This window comes from Schistocerca gregaria, chromosome 1 (genome assembly GCF_023897955.1).
Source record: "Schistocerca gregaria isolate iqSchGreg1 chromosome 1, iqSchGreg1.2, whole genome shotgun sequence".
Classification (NCBI taxonomy): domain Eukaryota; kingdom Metazoa; phylum Arthropoda; class Insecta; order Orthoptera; family Acrididae; genus Schistocerca; species Schistocerca gregaria.
The window spans coordinates 1163294787-1163310396 of NC_064920.1; positions in this window are offsets into that span (position 1 = coordinate 1163294787).

Sequence of the window (15610 nt, forward strand, 5' to 3'; positions counted from 1 at the left end):
ATTGGCCGGGAGTCAGTTAGTTCACTGTAAATTTCACCGAAAATTTTGAACTTGCGTCTATAAGTGGGAGAAATCTAGGGAGATAGGTCCTTTTTGTTGAAATAAAATTAATTTTACTATTCACCCTGGTTTGTACTAGACGTTTAATATTCAGTCCACTGAAACTTGGCATTTCGCCGAATTCTTGTGTTTCTATTTTATTGCTTACGTACATATCGTATTTTCTTAATGTTTTAAGTTGTCGTCTGCACAAATTCAGTAATCTCGCATTTGTGCCGGATTGGCGTGCATGTACATTTCTTTTAAAATTGTATTCCAAACACAGTTGTAACTGAATAACACTGTCTTGCATTTAATTAAGAGTTTTCATCCGATCAGTCTTTGCGTTTTCATTTAATTTGCTTCCGCGTTTTTAAAGTATTCTGTTATTATGGGTGATGTTTGGCAAAAAAATTTGTAAGTCCGTTACTCCTTAAATGTAGAAACCCGCTTTCTGCGCAGTCTTGACAAATGGTGAAATGCGATCAGCTTCGTTTGATCGCTTTCTGCGTATTTTGTTACCGTGTTTTGAGGTTCCTGCAGTAATTTCAGAAATTTTATCTTTCGATTTTTTATTAATATTTTTGTAACTGAGTGTTAAACAACTAAGTTCAAATTATTCCTGTAAATAAACTTAACCGAGGTAGTCTCCACCCCCATCCTCCACCCCCCTTTTTCAGAAGACATGTACCAGATAGTGCCTGTTCCTCTTTATAATCTGAGAAAAAGAGAAAATATCATACACTACCCGTTGCTACCGGAGACAAACTTTCTGTCTCTTGTTCTTCTCTAACTGCATGTCTCCTATTCTTCTCTAACAGGCATAAAACTCAATATAATGAAATGATGTTGCATGATACTTAAGGGAAAGTCAGTTGTCCCACACTGAGAATGTGTCCAGTCCTCTCTTATCTCCACGGCCGGCCAGAGTGGCTGAGCGGTTCTAGGCGCTGCAGTCTGGAACCGCGCGACGGCTACGGTTGGAGGTTCGAATCCTGCCTCGGGCATGGGTGTGTGTGATGTCCTTAGGTCAGCTAGGTTTAAGTAGTTCTAAGTTCCAGGGGACTAATGACCTCAGAAGTTAAGTCCCATAGTGCTCAGAGCCATTTGAACCATTTTTTACTCCGCTGCAGGAGCATCAAGGTGTCATTCTACAGGATGTTCGGAAATTCTCATTACAAACTTGTAGGACCTGTAGAGGGAATTGAGTAGAGAGTATTTTGAAGAGGAATATCCGTTTAAAACGTGTTTGTAACGCGACCACTTCTACAAGTAATTGTTTACGCGTGTCTCAGTACATCACTTGTTTTATGATTCTACTCATTATTAGCCAAATAAGCTGGTCGTGTACTTGATGTCGGGTTCTCTTCAACGTGATTGCAGTGCAGCGTATTCTAATTCTGGTGTACGATATCTTCTTGGATCACCAAAGTTACACCTGCTGTCAGTGCAGGTACTCTTTCCCGAAGCCGTTGCGTAATCCAGGCGAAAAGTGAATGCTATGGAGAACGATTTTGACAAAGGCGACAAGCAGCTCTTCCAGTACCGTGGGTTTGCCTTTCACAATGTTCATGTCGAAGCATTCTGCAAATGTCTGCACAATCGAGTCGCTCTAACACTCACAGACCTGGGAATACGGTTGGAACCAGGCCAGACAGGTAGGGTAGACGTCAAATGATATCAGTCAGTGGACTTGTCCCACCCATCACGACTACCCTGTTGCGTATTAACCTAGCAAACATGTTCTCAGAAGGCTGTACCACGGAAACTGTTTCTGGACACGGGTTCCAATTTAAAATATTATGCACTCACTCCGCTCTATCAATCATAAAAATCTGTAATGGGAGTTTTGGCACGCTCTATACGGTGATTTCGAGACTCAGAAGCATTATTCCTCCCGAAGACTTGTGGATATCTACAGCTCTTAACCACTACTTTCTTGACTACTCTCTGGTAATGGCTGACTTGACTTCCTGCACTGGCTGTTCATATACTGATACTCTAGAACAAGTTCTCCCGTAGTGACCGTTTCTCCTCATTTTTTCTAATGTCTTCCCTGGACAAACACTTCCCCTGAACGTTCAGCTGCTTCGAATGCATTGCTTCAGATGGTTGTAGTCGCCTTGGAACACTCAAATTATCCGGTTGGGTAGATGTTGTCGACAGTAGTTACAGCGCCGTCACTTCCTCTCCTGACCATCAAAATCTTGGCCCGCTTTCTGGTGCCCACCCTACACAATGTGAATTCGAAACCTGATAGCATGAATGACATAAACGTAGATATCTAAGGTATTGAAATCACTCAAGAAAGGCAAGTCTTCCTGTCCGGATGGTATACCAATCAGATTCCTTTCAGGGTACGCAGACACAACAGCGTCTTTCTTAGCAGTCATATACAACCGCTCACTTGACGAAAGATCTGTTCCTAAAGACTGGAAAGTAGTACAGGTCACACCAATATTCAACAAGGGAAATAGGAGTAACCCATTGAATTACATACCAATGTCACTGACCTCAATTATTAGTTGGATTTTGGAGCATATACTGTACTCGAACATTACGAATCCCCTTGAAGAAAATGACTTATTTATAAATAACCAACAAGGACTCAGAAAATATCGTTCTTGTGCAACACAGCTAGATTTTTATTCCCACGAAGTAATGACTGCTGTCGATAACGGATCTCAAATCGATTCCATATTCCTACATTTCCAGAACGCTTTTGATACCGTTCCTCACAAGCGACTATTAATCAAATTGGGTGCATATGGAGTGTCGTCTCAGTTGTGTGTCTGGATTCGTGAATTCCTCTTAGAGAGGTTACAGTTCGTAGTGACAGATGGCAAATCATCGAGATGAACAGAAGTGATATCTGGCGTTCCGCAAGGTAGTGTCAAGGGCCCACTGCTGTTTCTGATTTACATAAATGATCTAGGTGATAATGTGAGCAGACCCCTTAGACTGTTTGCAGATGACACTGTAATTTACCAGCTAATAAAATCATCAGACGATCAGTCCCAAACACAAAATTATCTATAGAGAATTTCTGTATGGTTCTAAAAGTGGTAATTGGCACTAAACAAAGAAAAGTGCAACGTCATTCACATGGGTACTAAAAGAAATCCGATAAATTTTGGGTATACGTTAAATCAGACAAATCTATGGGCTGTCAATTCGTCTAAATACCTAGGAATTACAATTACGAACAACTTAAATTGGTTAGACCACATATATAACATTGTGGGGAAGGCGAAACAAATACTGCGCTTTGTTGGCAGAGCACTTAGAAGATGCGACAAACCTACTAAACAGAGAGCCTACATTACACTTGTCCGTCCTCTGATGGAATATTTCTGCGCGGTATGGGATCGTTACCAGATAGGATTGACGGAGGACATCAAAAACGTGCAAGGAAGGGCAGCTCGTTTCGTGTTATCGCGCAATACGAGGTTCATTCAAGTTCTAAGGCCTCTGATTTTTTTCTAATTAACTACTCACCCGAAATCGATGTACTGGAGTTACTTCTCGACGTAATCGCCCTGCAGACGTACACATTTTTCACAACACTGACGCCATGATTCCATGGCAGCGGCGAAGGCTTCTTTAGGAGTCTGTTTTGACCACTGGAAAATCGCTGAGGCAATAGCAGCACGGCTGGTGAATGTGCGGCCACGGAGAGTGTCTTTCATTGATCGAAAAAGCCAAAAGTCACTAGGAGCCAGATCAGGTGAACAGGGAGCATGAGGAATCACTTCAAACTTGTTATCACGAACAAACTGTTGCGTAACGTTAGCTCGATGTGCGGGTGCGTTGTCTTGGCGAAACAGCACACGTGCAGCCCTTCCCGGACGTTTTTGTTGCAGTTCAGGAAGGAATTTGTTCTTCAAAACATTTTCGTAGGATGCACTTGTTACCGTAGTGCCCTTTGGAACGCAATGGGTAAGGATTACGCCCTCGCTATCCCAGAACGTGGACACCATCATTTTTCAGCACTGGCGGTTACCCGAAACTTTTTTGGTGGCAGGGAATCTGTGTGCTTACATTGAGCTGACTGGAGCTCTGTTTCCGGATTGAAAAATGGCATCCACGTCTCATCCATTGTCACAACCGACGAAAAGAAAGTCCCATTCATGCTGTCGTTGCGCGTCAACATTGCTAGGCAACATGCCACATGGGCAGCTATGTGGCGGTCCGTCAGCATTCGTGGCACCCACCTGGATGACACTTTTCGCATTTTCAGGTCGTCATGCAGGATTGTGTGCACAGAACCCACAGAAATGACAATTCTGGAGGCGATCTGTTCAACAGTCATTCGGCGATCCCCCAAAACAATTCTCTCCACTTTCTCGATCATGTCGTCAGACCGGCTTGTGCGAGCCCGAGGTTGTTTCGGTTTGTTGTCACACGATGTTCTGCCTTCATTAAACTGTAGCATCCACGAACGCAATTTCGACACATCCAGAACTCCACCACCACATGTCTCCTTCAACCGTCGATGAATTTCAATTGGTTTCACACCACGCAAATTCCGAAAACGAATGACTGCAGGCTGTTCAAGGAAGGAAAACGTTGCCACTTTAAGTATTTAAAACAGTTCTCATTCTCGCCGCTAGCGGTAAAATTCCATCTGCCGTACGGTGCTGCCATCTCTGGGACGTATTGCCAATGAGCGTATCCTCATTTTAAAACCATGCGCATGTTTCTCTCTCTTTCCAGTCCGGAGAGAAAAAATCGGAGGCCTTAGAACGTGAATGCACCTCGTAGGCGTGACAGTGTCACTGACACGACACGCGAGTTGGGGTGGCTGTCACTGAAACAAAGGCGGTTTTATTTGCGGCGAGATCTATTTACGAAATTTGAATCACCAACTTTCTCTTCCGAATATTTTGTTCACACCCATTTACGTATGGAGAAATGATCATCATAATAAAATAAGAGAAATCAGTACTCGAACGGAAAGATTTATGTGTTCCTTTTTCCCGCGCGCTGTTCCAGAGTGGAATGTTAGAAAAGTAGCATGAAAATGGTTCGATGAACCCTGTTCCATACCCTTAAGTGTGAATTGCCGAGTAACCATGTAGATGTAGATGTAGATGTATGTTTGTGCGTCGTCGTTACGTTATTAATAAAATTTATTATTTTCTTAGCAGCCATGACGCTAGCCCCTCTTCGCCATCGAACTGAGAATCGACTAGATCAACAATATCGTTGCCCGCCGTTGCTGTTTCTGGATACGTCACACGTTGCTCACCAGCTGAGACCGTCCGCGAGCCGTTAACTTCGAAGTAATGTATAGCAGGCACCAAAGAAAAAGAAAGATGCCATTAAGTAAACTACCTTTGTTCTGCGTTCGCAGCAAAACCCAAAATGCAACATCCACACGCGCAACCCTGGAGCCAGAGCCAGCCAGCCTGTAGCAGACGTAGAAATACCAGTTTCCGTGCATCATGTCTGATGGATTCTGGAAGAGTAACTGTTACAGTTATGAGCAGTAACTATAACTCCGTCGCCTGTATTTATTGGCTTAATTTATATGCAACAGGTTTCGGTGCTACTATACGCTATCCTAAGATGTCTCTATGATTCTAGGTGATCACGTTTACGACGGAAATCATCCCCATACTTTTAGAAGGTCTATAAACCACCGGCGTACGAAAAACTTCTTATCGTCATCTGTGCGTGCTGCTGCAACACATCAATTTGGGGATAATTTCAGTTGTAAAAAGTGATCACCGTCATACAGACAAAGAAAGAAATGGAGGTACGACTGACATGAAAACAGGTAGGAGGCAGCTCGAAGAAGGAACCGATTCTCCACTGTCTGTGTAGCACTGCTAAGGAAGACGATAGATGTTTCAAGCAAATCAAGAGAAGACTAGCACTGACCAAGAGTACCTTCCGAAATAAGAAGAACCTCCTGCTGAACAGGCACGTCAGCTTTCACACCCAGAATTATTTGTAAAGACTTTCGAGTGTGAAATCTGAACGACAGCAAAGCAGGAGGAAGCTCACATCGAAGTTGCGGAATTTGCTTCTCGAGGAGACTTTCCAGGGCGAATCATATCGACAGAGAAACAAATAAGGTGGTTGTATAGGAAACACGAGAGAAGAAAGACCTACTGGAATTTATAGGCCAACGCTAAGCCAATTTCGCTGGACACTTAGTCAGACATGATATTCTCCTACAAATCATTTTCGAAGGCAAGTTCATAGGGAAGAAATGAAAGGCCGACCGTGAACATCCAATTTAAAAAATATGATCATGAAATGGTATGTTCTTCATACATGGGTATGAAGAGGACTGCTGAAGAGAAGAAACTGTAGCTTGTTAGACGAGACTTACTCTTTTGAAAGAAGAAGAAATCACAGAGGAAACGGCTGAATATCAATAAAACCAATAAACAGAGTGAGGGAGTTTTCGTCATTACTAAACCTAAAAATATCAAGTTTACCGACAGTTTGACGCCTAGGCCACAGCGCTGTTGCGGCCACCATGTAGTAAGCGTCGCTTCACACAGTGGAGAATGGCAAAACAGAGGCACGCAGGCGACTGAGGCGTTGCGAAGTAGGCAGGCCCAGATAGCCTTGCTGACAGCAGCAGTCTACCAACAGACTACCACAGACCGAGCGCCGAGCGAAGCCTGGAGAGTGCTGAGTAAGGAGAAGTGAGGCCAGTATGCTAAGTTACGCTGCAATATACTGCAGGAGTAATAACAAAAAGCTAACGCAGAGGGTAAAAAACGTCCTCCTGGCGGATATAAATAGTGGAGCACAAGCAGCAACACACAGAAGCCATTAGGAAGCAGCTTGCATCTGAGGGCGGACGTGGTCCGCGTCCGAATGTTATATCTTCGCAGGTGACGATTCCGGTAGTCTGTTCCGTTCGCTGCCAGATGGCAACTTCAGCTCTGGGGGTCGACCCGAGTTCCGTCGGCACTTTGGCTGACTAACTACAGTGAGAACTTCCAGCAGGACCGGCCGCACCGCGGTCACAGGCGCCGCCCGGGACTGACGCCCGGACTTCACGGCAGCTGGACCCGCGGTGCGTGGTCCGTCCATGACGTGACCTCGCGGACATCGTGACTGACGGCTTCCCAGCCGCCGGTGCAGCAGGCGTCGGCAGCTGACCTCACTGCGACGCGGTTCCGTGGGCGTGCCGTACTGGGGTGCCTAGCGGCGACAAGTTCATCGCTACCAAAGGGCGTCCTGGCTTCAGTGGAGCACAGGTGGCCTGAGGCTCCCGAGTGCGATCAGCGGCGCGCGTTGCCCGCAATGTCGGAGAATTTACACAGCAGCCAGGCGGAGGGATCCGCAGGGCTGGGCAGCGACGATGAGGGAGTAATTGTAAAGAAAGATTAATAAATAACTGTAAGACTCCACGCAGTCTCAATCCTCGGCGCAGCCACTGTGTCTGGTGCTAACAAGTGGTACAGAAGTCGTAACAGCGCTAAGATCCCGTTTGCTGCCTTCTGCAGTATTTGACTGCAAGTTTCTCGCTGTGGGCTGTTTGAATTCGACACGTGTAAAAGGACAGCGGCATTTCCTTCACGAAATGCGCACTTCGTTTGATAGCTGGAAGCCGCCGGTGGGTGGGGCACTGAACAATCTGATTAGGACTGTGAATCTAGAAGGACAGCAAAATCTGGTTGTCCGAAAAATCACTGCTGCTCTTCCATATCTCTGTGTCGCCATTGGAAATTCGTCAAGAGATGCGCCAGCATGTGGGCAGCATTTCCCAACTGTCTCGCGATTGTTTTCTTTGTTGAGTATTCCGATATCTCTTACTGTTTTACTCTGTGGGTGAATAACACACATATATATATATATATATATATATATATATGTTGTGTGTGTGTGTGTGTGTGTGTGTGTGTGTGTGTGTGTGTGTGTGTGTGTGGTATCTCAGGAGGCATGGTGAATATTCAGGGATGTGAGAGGGTCGATCGTTCGAAGAAGAAAAATATACCAAATATGAGCTCTAAAATGCGTACCTTAAGAGCTATTACCACTTATTCGTTACATCTACGTCTACATGATTACTCTGCAAAACACACTTAAGTGCCTGGCAGAGGTTTTATCTAACCAGTTTTATACTGAAATGAAATGAAAGGTCGTGTGGCTAAGGCCTCCCGACGGGTAGGCCGTTCGCCTGATGCAGGTCCTTCCATTTGACGCCACTTCAGCGACCTGCGCATCGATGGGGATGAAATGATGATGATTAGGACGAAACAACACCCAGTCCCTGAGCGGAGAAAATCTCCGACTCAGCTGCGAATCGAACCCGGGACCTTACGATTGACATTCCGTCACGCTGACCACTCAGCTACCGGGGATACTATTTCTCTAGCATTCCACTCTCGAATGGTGCGTGGGAAAAAGGAACACCTAAATCTTTCCATTCGAGATCTGATTTCCTTTATTTTATTATGATGATAATTTCTCCCTGCGTGGATGGGTGTTAACAAAATATTTTCGCATTCGGAAGAGAAAATAGGTGATTGAAATTTCGTAAATAGATTTCGCCCTAAAGAAAACCGCCTTTGTTTCAGTGACTGCCATCCCAACTGACGTATCATATCAGTGATACTGTCACCCGTACTGCGCGATAATACGAAACGGACTGCCCTTCTTTGCACTTTTTCGATGTCCTCCGTCAATCCTACTTGGTAAGAATCCCACACCGCGCGGCAATATTCCAGCAGAGAACAGACAATTGTAATGTAGGCTGTCTCTTTAGTGGGTTTGTCGCATCTTCTAAGTGTTCAGCCACAAAATGCAGTCTTTGTTTCGCCTTCCCCACAATATAATCTATGTGACCTTTCCAATTTAAGTACAAGAGACGTATTTCACCGCAGTGAAGATGAAGTGTTCATATGTCTCAAGGCATGCGCTCTGGACGCCACGTTTACTTCGTTAGCGCAAAAGCTTATAGTTGGTATAGCAAAACAAAAGTTGAATTTAAGTGAGTAAGAGCAACCTTTGCTGAAGGTATTTGTCTGCAGTGTAGCCATGAATGGAAGTGAAACACGGACGATATATAGTTTAGACAAGCAGGGGCTAGAATCTTTTGAAATGTGGTGGTACAGAAGAATGGTGAAGACTGCATGGGTAGATCACGTAAATAATGAGGAGATACTGAACATAATTGGGGAGATAAGAAATTTGTGGCAGAACCTAAGTGAAAGATGTGATCGGCTGATAGGACACATTATGTGACATGAAGGAACTATCAGTTTAGAATGGGTTAAAAGTGTGGGGTGTATAAATCGTAGAGGGATAACAACAGATGAATACATTCCGAAGGATATAACTTGCAGTAATTACTCGGAGATGAAGAGGTCTGCTCAGATTAGAGCAGCATGGGGAGCTGCATGAACCCCGCCTTCGGGCTGAAGCCCATAACAATAACAACAAGAGAAACTATGTCAGACAGCTCACCAAGCATACAAGTGTTGAGGAACGGGCTTATAGCTATTTGCAGGTCAACGAGAATATGCTCCCGGTTTGTTGAAGTGGTACACAAAACATAGGACACCGAATAAAGACACCTTCTGCAGAATAAATTACAGCATCTCTGCCACCTGCTTCAGCGCCAGTATCTACCATATCTGTTGCGATCATGTACGGAAACCTGAAGTAAAATATTCAAACTGATTACTACTGTTGTTGACGTGAACAGCAACAAGGAAAATGGAAAATTTTGCAACATGAGATAGCGAGGTTATTAGTTTCAGATAAAGTTGTCGTGTACCACTTGTTAAGTACAAATTGGACGAATTCATTTACACGGAAAATGCATGCCAAATAAAAAGGTTTTAAAAATGTTTAAATGTGAACTGATATAAGTGATGTCAGAAAAGTGCGTGAGTAACAACGAGCACAACGATGCAAGAGTGCATAGAAAACGGAGAAGAAACTTAAATTCCAATACACATTCAAAGGTTCACTAGTGGAATTTGCAACTGAGCTGAGTGTATCACCATTCAGATAAATTTATAGCATCTGATTATGTACAGAGTCATGAAACCAGTCACTTCACAAGGGCCAAAAGGGCAGATAAAACAACATGTGAGACACGTGTCGAACAATTGAAAGTTGTGACATTTGCATGACACGAAGAAAGATAAGTTTTAGCGTAATTCACACGCACGTAGTGAATGAATAACGAAATCGTAGTGCAAGTATTTCTGTCCTTGACGGGGCGAGGCTACATATCACCACCTAACCGTATAGTAACACAGCAACCCTCAGCAGTCAAACTAAGCACGTCCTCCTTCCACAGCCCTTGCCTCAACTTTATCAACGAGCCAGCAGTGATCTCGTAGGTTCATTCAACCGAAACTCAAAGACTTACAGGATGTCTCACAGTTTACCCTCAAAGATAAATAAATTGCTCGTAGTCTCTACTAGCTACAGAATTGCACCTTTGCGGTAAACTTGTAATAACTAGCACACGAAAATGAATGAATCATAAAACAAAAAAGTGAAATACTAATAGTTTCAACGTAATAGCAAATTTTCCCTCTTCTCATTTCTCATTATCGTACAGAGATGTAGTACAACAGCGTTGTTTTACGAATAGTGGAAAGGCTATTATCTAACGCCGGTGAGACAAAGTAAGGAAATGTTTGGTAGGATGGCTGTAACACCAATTTCAATGTCGTGTTTCTCCAAAAAAGCGATGTAAAAATTGTAAAATCAATTTGATTACGTAGAGATAGTTTTCGTCGAAGAAAATGACGGCCCGTTGAAACCAGTTTCTGCTTTTGTCACAAAAAACGTGATAAAAGTATTAGAAAAAATCTAGAAAGACCCGCAACGACCAATATTTAATGAATATGTTAAAACACTCGCGTTTGTAAACCCCGTCCACAGAACGCTCAGACTCCTCTGCATGCATACAAGATACGGGATTACGGTGTAATTGCGAGCCGCTTGCGCAGGATGCAACAAAATGTGGGCCATTAGGGGAGTGCAAAGCGGCGCTGCAAGCGAAGCATCTGTGGATGACATTTAAAGAAATCATCTCCCCGCAAATCTCTATTTAAAAAGTAAAATGCGCAGGCAAATGATGATCACTGCAGTGAGCCATGAAATTCTGTGTGTTCAGTGGGTTTGCAGGGTACTGTAGATGAATCAATGGATGCAAATGAGGGCACAAACGGGTCCTTTATCGTACGTGGCTGAGGCACTATGGCAGGCGTAACAGTAGCCCCTTATCTCCCATGTGACTGTCTCGTTCCCACTGCTCATCCATTCTCCCTAAAAGAACAGCTCCAGCACTGCCGGACTTGTGTCCTGCACCCGAATGAGTTACCTCGTGGTCTCTTCTGTTTTTCGCACTATCCTATTTAGCAATAATACTTTGTGTGACGACTGGTATCTGTATATAATCCAGAGTATGTAAGAGTGTATGCAAAGAACTCACTAAATTTCGAGCACGTTTAGAAACAAGAGCACCATTATAGAGCACCATGAATTATTTGATAGATTCAAAAGCGTGTCTCGTGTCATATTCTTAAAAGTCTCGTAAGCCTTTACGAAACGAGCCACAAAGTTTCTAAGTTATGATAATATAGTAAGCTTTTTGGTGACATAGATTCAAACGTGAGGTGGTAACATCCAGAAATTGCTGAAAGAGCAAGTTCTCCCACAAATTTAGGTTGCTGTAATAGGATAATTACGTTAAGTAAACATAAGTTTCTGTAACGAGCCACCTATCACGTTCAATTTACCTTCAATAAATCATTAATAAAATGCTGTGTACTGATTATTCAGAACCGAAACTCCAATTGGCAGATAGTAAAATTTATACTGGAGCATGGGTAGACACAAATTTCGCTAACAACAGTAATAAAACACACACATGGAAGAGGAGATCCCGTCCCCAAAGCTGAAGAAAAATGCACTGTAAGAATCAAGAGCAAAACAAGGTGCAAGTCATTAATCGCATTTAGCTCTTAATAACACAAAAGTGTGTGACATTTGTTTATTCTCGAAACGAAGTGTCTGAAAAATGTACATTCAAGGAAAATTATATAAATAACTGGAACATGAATTTCAAGGTTACTCTAAACTGAAAACCTAGGGCAACAATCATTACGCGAGTACTCAATTCATTTACTAATAAATCATTTATATATAAGCTGATTTAGTAAAGTTGTTAAAAAAGGAAATGAAACTGCAAATTTTGCTGAGGGCAATTTTCTGACAGTTCCTAAAGCTGACCACTTAGCCGGGCGAGTTGAACGGTGCGTCTGCACGTTGCGTGTTGCAAACCCATAAATAATCAACTAAAACCATTGCATATCCCACGATATGAATATAATACGATTGACGACTTAACGGTTCTAAGATCGCTTTAGACGGATACATGCCGTCAACAGTTTACGCTCGCAGTTTCAAAACTCACCACATGAAAAGTTTTACTTTCGTCACAGCTAGTCTTAGTATCGATGAAACTACAACAATCTGCAGAATATTATAATATGAGAATATCTGTGGAAAGAGGAGGTGTGACCTGGCAGCAAGTGGAGGAAGAAAAGTGGTGGGAGGACCGAGCCAAATGGAAAGGACTCGTCAGCACCCAGACCCGGCAGTAGCTGGAGCGGGATCCAGACATAGATAGATAAAATATCTCGAAATCTTCATAACTGCAAGACGTCTCTCGAAGTTCTCTGCAACCCGCCACCTACCTTAAAGGAGGTACAAATCGTCTAGAAAAGTTTCATATACTGATAGCAGTTTAGAGCGACACAGATTCTATGGAAAGCAGATTGTTTATCATAAGTTGTGGTCGCTTCTGATATTACACATAACGAAGTGTATACTAAAACAGGTATGGCTGACTTTAATTGTTCACAGACGTAAAGAATTATTTCAGAAAAAAATAATGAATTAGAGATTTCAACTCGATTACAGTTTTATTTGATTCATGGCTAAAATTTTCAGCTACTTTAGTATTATTTCTGTCAGGATAAACTTCAGTCATCAGTTACAAATAAATTTCATTATGCGTTACTGGTTTTGAGAAATTAATTTATCATCTTCAGAAGCCTACAAAATTTGGGATTATAAAAGTTATATTATAGAAACGTACTTAGTTTAGCAGGCAGTCAATATATTCCTCATACAACGATAACTCCATGACATGTTCAGAAATTTACTTACTGTATGTGATTATTTTAAACATAGTTTGACAATTTACAATTACTAAATCACATCCATGTACACAGTGAGTCAGCGGCACGTAACATATATAAAACAATACACAAAAATATAACCAAAACGTATAAGAAAATTATACATAATACATTGAAAAAAGACATGAGTCATACATCTAAAGTTCGGAATGGATGGGCTAATTTTCACATATTATCCTGAGCGCGTTAGTCTTTTGAAAGGACCCATGTTCACACAAACGGCCATAAAGGCCTCGAAATGTTGTATCAGGTAGTTAGTGACTGTGAGAGTACTTGTTTTGGTATAGCCCTGCTGCCTCTCGACCGTTTATGTCTGCTTGTCCGTACATTAAAACCATCTCGGCCTCTTCGTGGTATGAATGCCGGACCATTCTGCTGCGTATAGTACGCAGCTTCATTCTCATAGCCTGCTACACACAAGGAACACACGGCACTTGGTCAGAGCTACTTCATTCGTCAGCGACATCTGCAATAAATGCACATCGAGATACGGGTTCATAATATCTTTTTTTCCTCTATTTCCAGGCAGGAATCTATCCCTGCAGTTTGTCAGTTTTACAAATCCAGAATGAGATTTTCACTCTGCAGCGGAGTGTGCGCTGATATGAAACTTATTGGCAGATTAAAACTGCGTGCCGCACCGAGACTCGAACTCGGGACCTTTGCCTTTCTCGGGCAACTGCTACCAAGAGCACTTGCCCGCGAAAGGCAACGGTCCCTAGTTCGAGTCTCGGTCCGGCACACAGTTTCACCCCATATAATACATTATTATCATAAATATAATAATAGCAGTAATAGTAAATATTAATATTACAAACTGCTTGCGTAATATCTTTGTTTCGATGTTAACAAACTAAATCTAATCGGATATATGAGGGCATTTGAAGGCCATAATCGTTCCAAGTTACGTAAAAGCATATATAAACAAAATTATATAGTAACTCCCGTATCTGTAACAGGGTAAGATGTGAGAGTATATAACGAGCTCTTATCTTCTATCTGTATTTATGTTCGGATCATAAAAGTTCCTCTGCGCTACCACAGAGTTCGGATAAACAAGTTTCTGAAAGTAGCGGTACAGTATATTTTTACACGAAAGAATGATAATCTTGTATACGAGTATATTGTACACTATGAGATGAAAAGTATCCGGACACCTGGCTGAAAATGACTTACAAGTTCGAGGCGCCCTCCATCGGTCATGTTGGAATTCAATATGATGTTGGCCCTCCCTTGGCATTGATGGCAGCTTCCACTCTCGCAGGCATACGTTCAGTCAGGTGCTGGAGGGTTTCATGGGGAATGGCAGACCATTGTTCACGGAGTGTTGCACTGAGGAGAGGTATCGATGTCAGTCCGTGAGGCTTCGCGTTCTAAAACATCCCAAAGGTGTTCTATAGGATTCAGGTCAGGACTCTGTATAGGCCAGACCATTGCAGGGATGTTATTGTCGTGTGACCACTCCGACACAGGTCGTGCATCATGAGCAGGTATTCGATCGTATTGAAATACGCAGTCTTTATCCCCGAATTGCTCTTCAACATTGGGTATCAAGAAGGAGCTTAAAACGTCAATGTAGGCCTGTGCTGTGATAGTATCACGCAAAACAACAAGGGGTGCAAGCCCTTTCCACGATAAACCGACTGTTCCATGACACTACCGCCTCCGAATTTTAATATTGGCACTACACACTCTGGCAGATGACGTTCACTGAGCATTCGCCATACTTACTCGCTGCCATCGTCACTCCACTCAACGTTTTTCCACCATATTTACGTTCCTTACAAAGGCGTCGTTTGGCATTTACCGGCGTGATGTGTGGCTTATGACCAACAGCCTGACCATGAAATTCAAGTTTTCTCACCTCCCGCCTAACTGTCATAGTACCTGCAGTGTATCCTGACGCAGTTTGGGTTTCCTGTGTGATGGTCTGGCTATTAGACACTATGACGCTTTTCAACTGTCGGCATTGTCTGTCATTCAACAGTCCAGGTCCGCCTGTACGATTATGTGCTGTACCTGTCCCATCACGTCTCCTCTTCACTATCACATCTGAAACAGTGGCCCTACGGATGTATAGGAGTGTGGAAATCTCGCGTACAGACGTATGACACAATTGACACCATTTTATCTGCTCATGTTCGATGTCCGTAAGTTCTGCGGAGCACTCCATTCTGCTCTCTCACTATTATGAATACTGAGGTCGCTGATATGGAGTACCTCGCAGTAGGTGGCAGCACAATGCACGTAATAAGGAAAACGCATGTTTTGGGGGTGTCCGATTACATTTAATCACATAGTGTATCTGAGGCAAACTCATCGTTAAATAAAGTAAATAGTTCTAATTTGTCAAAACACATACCAATCCA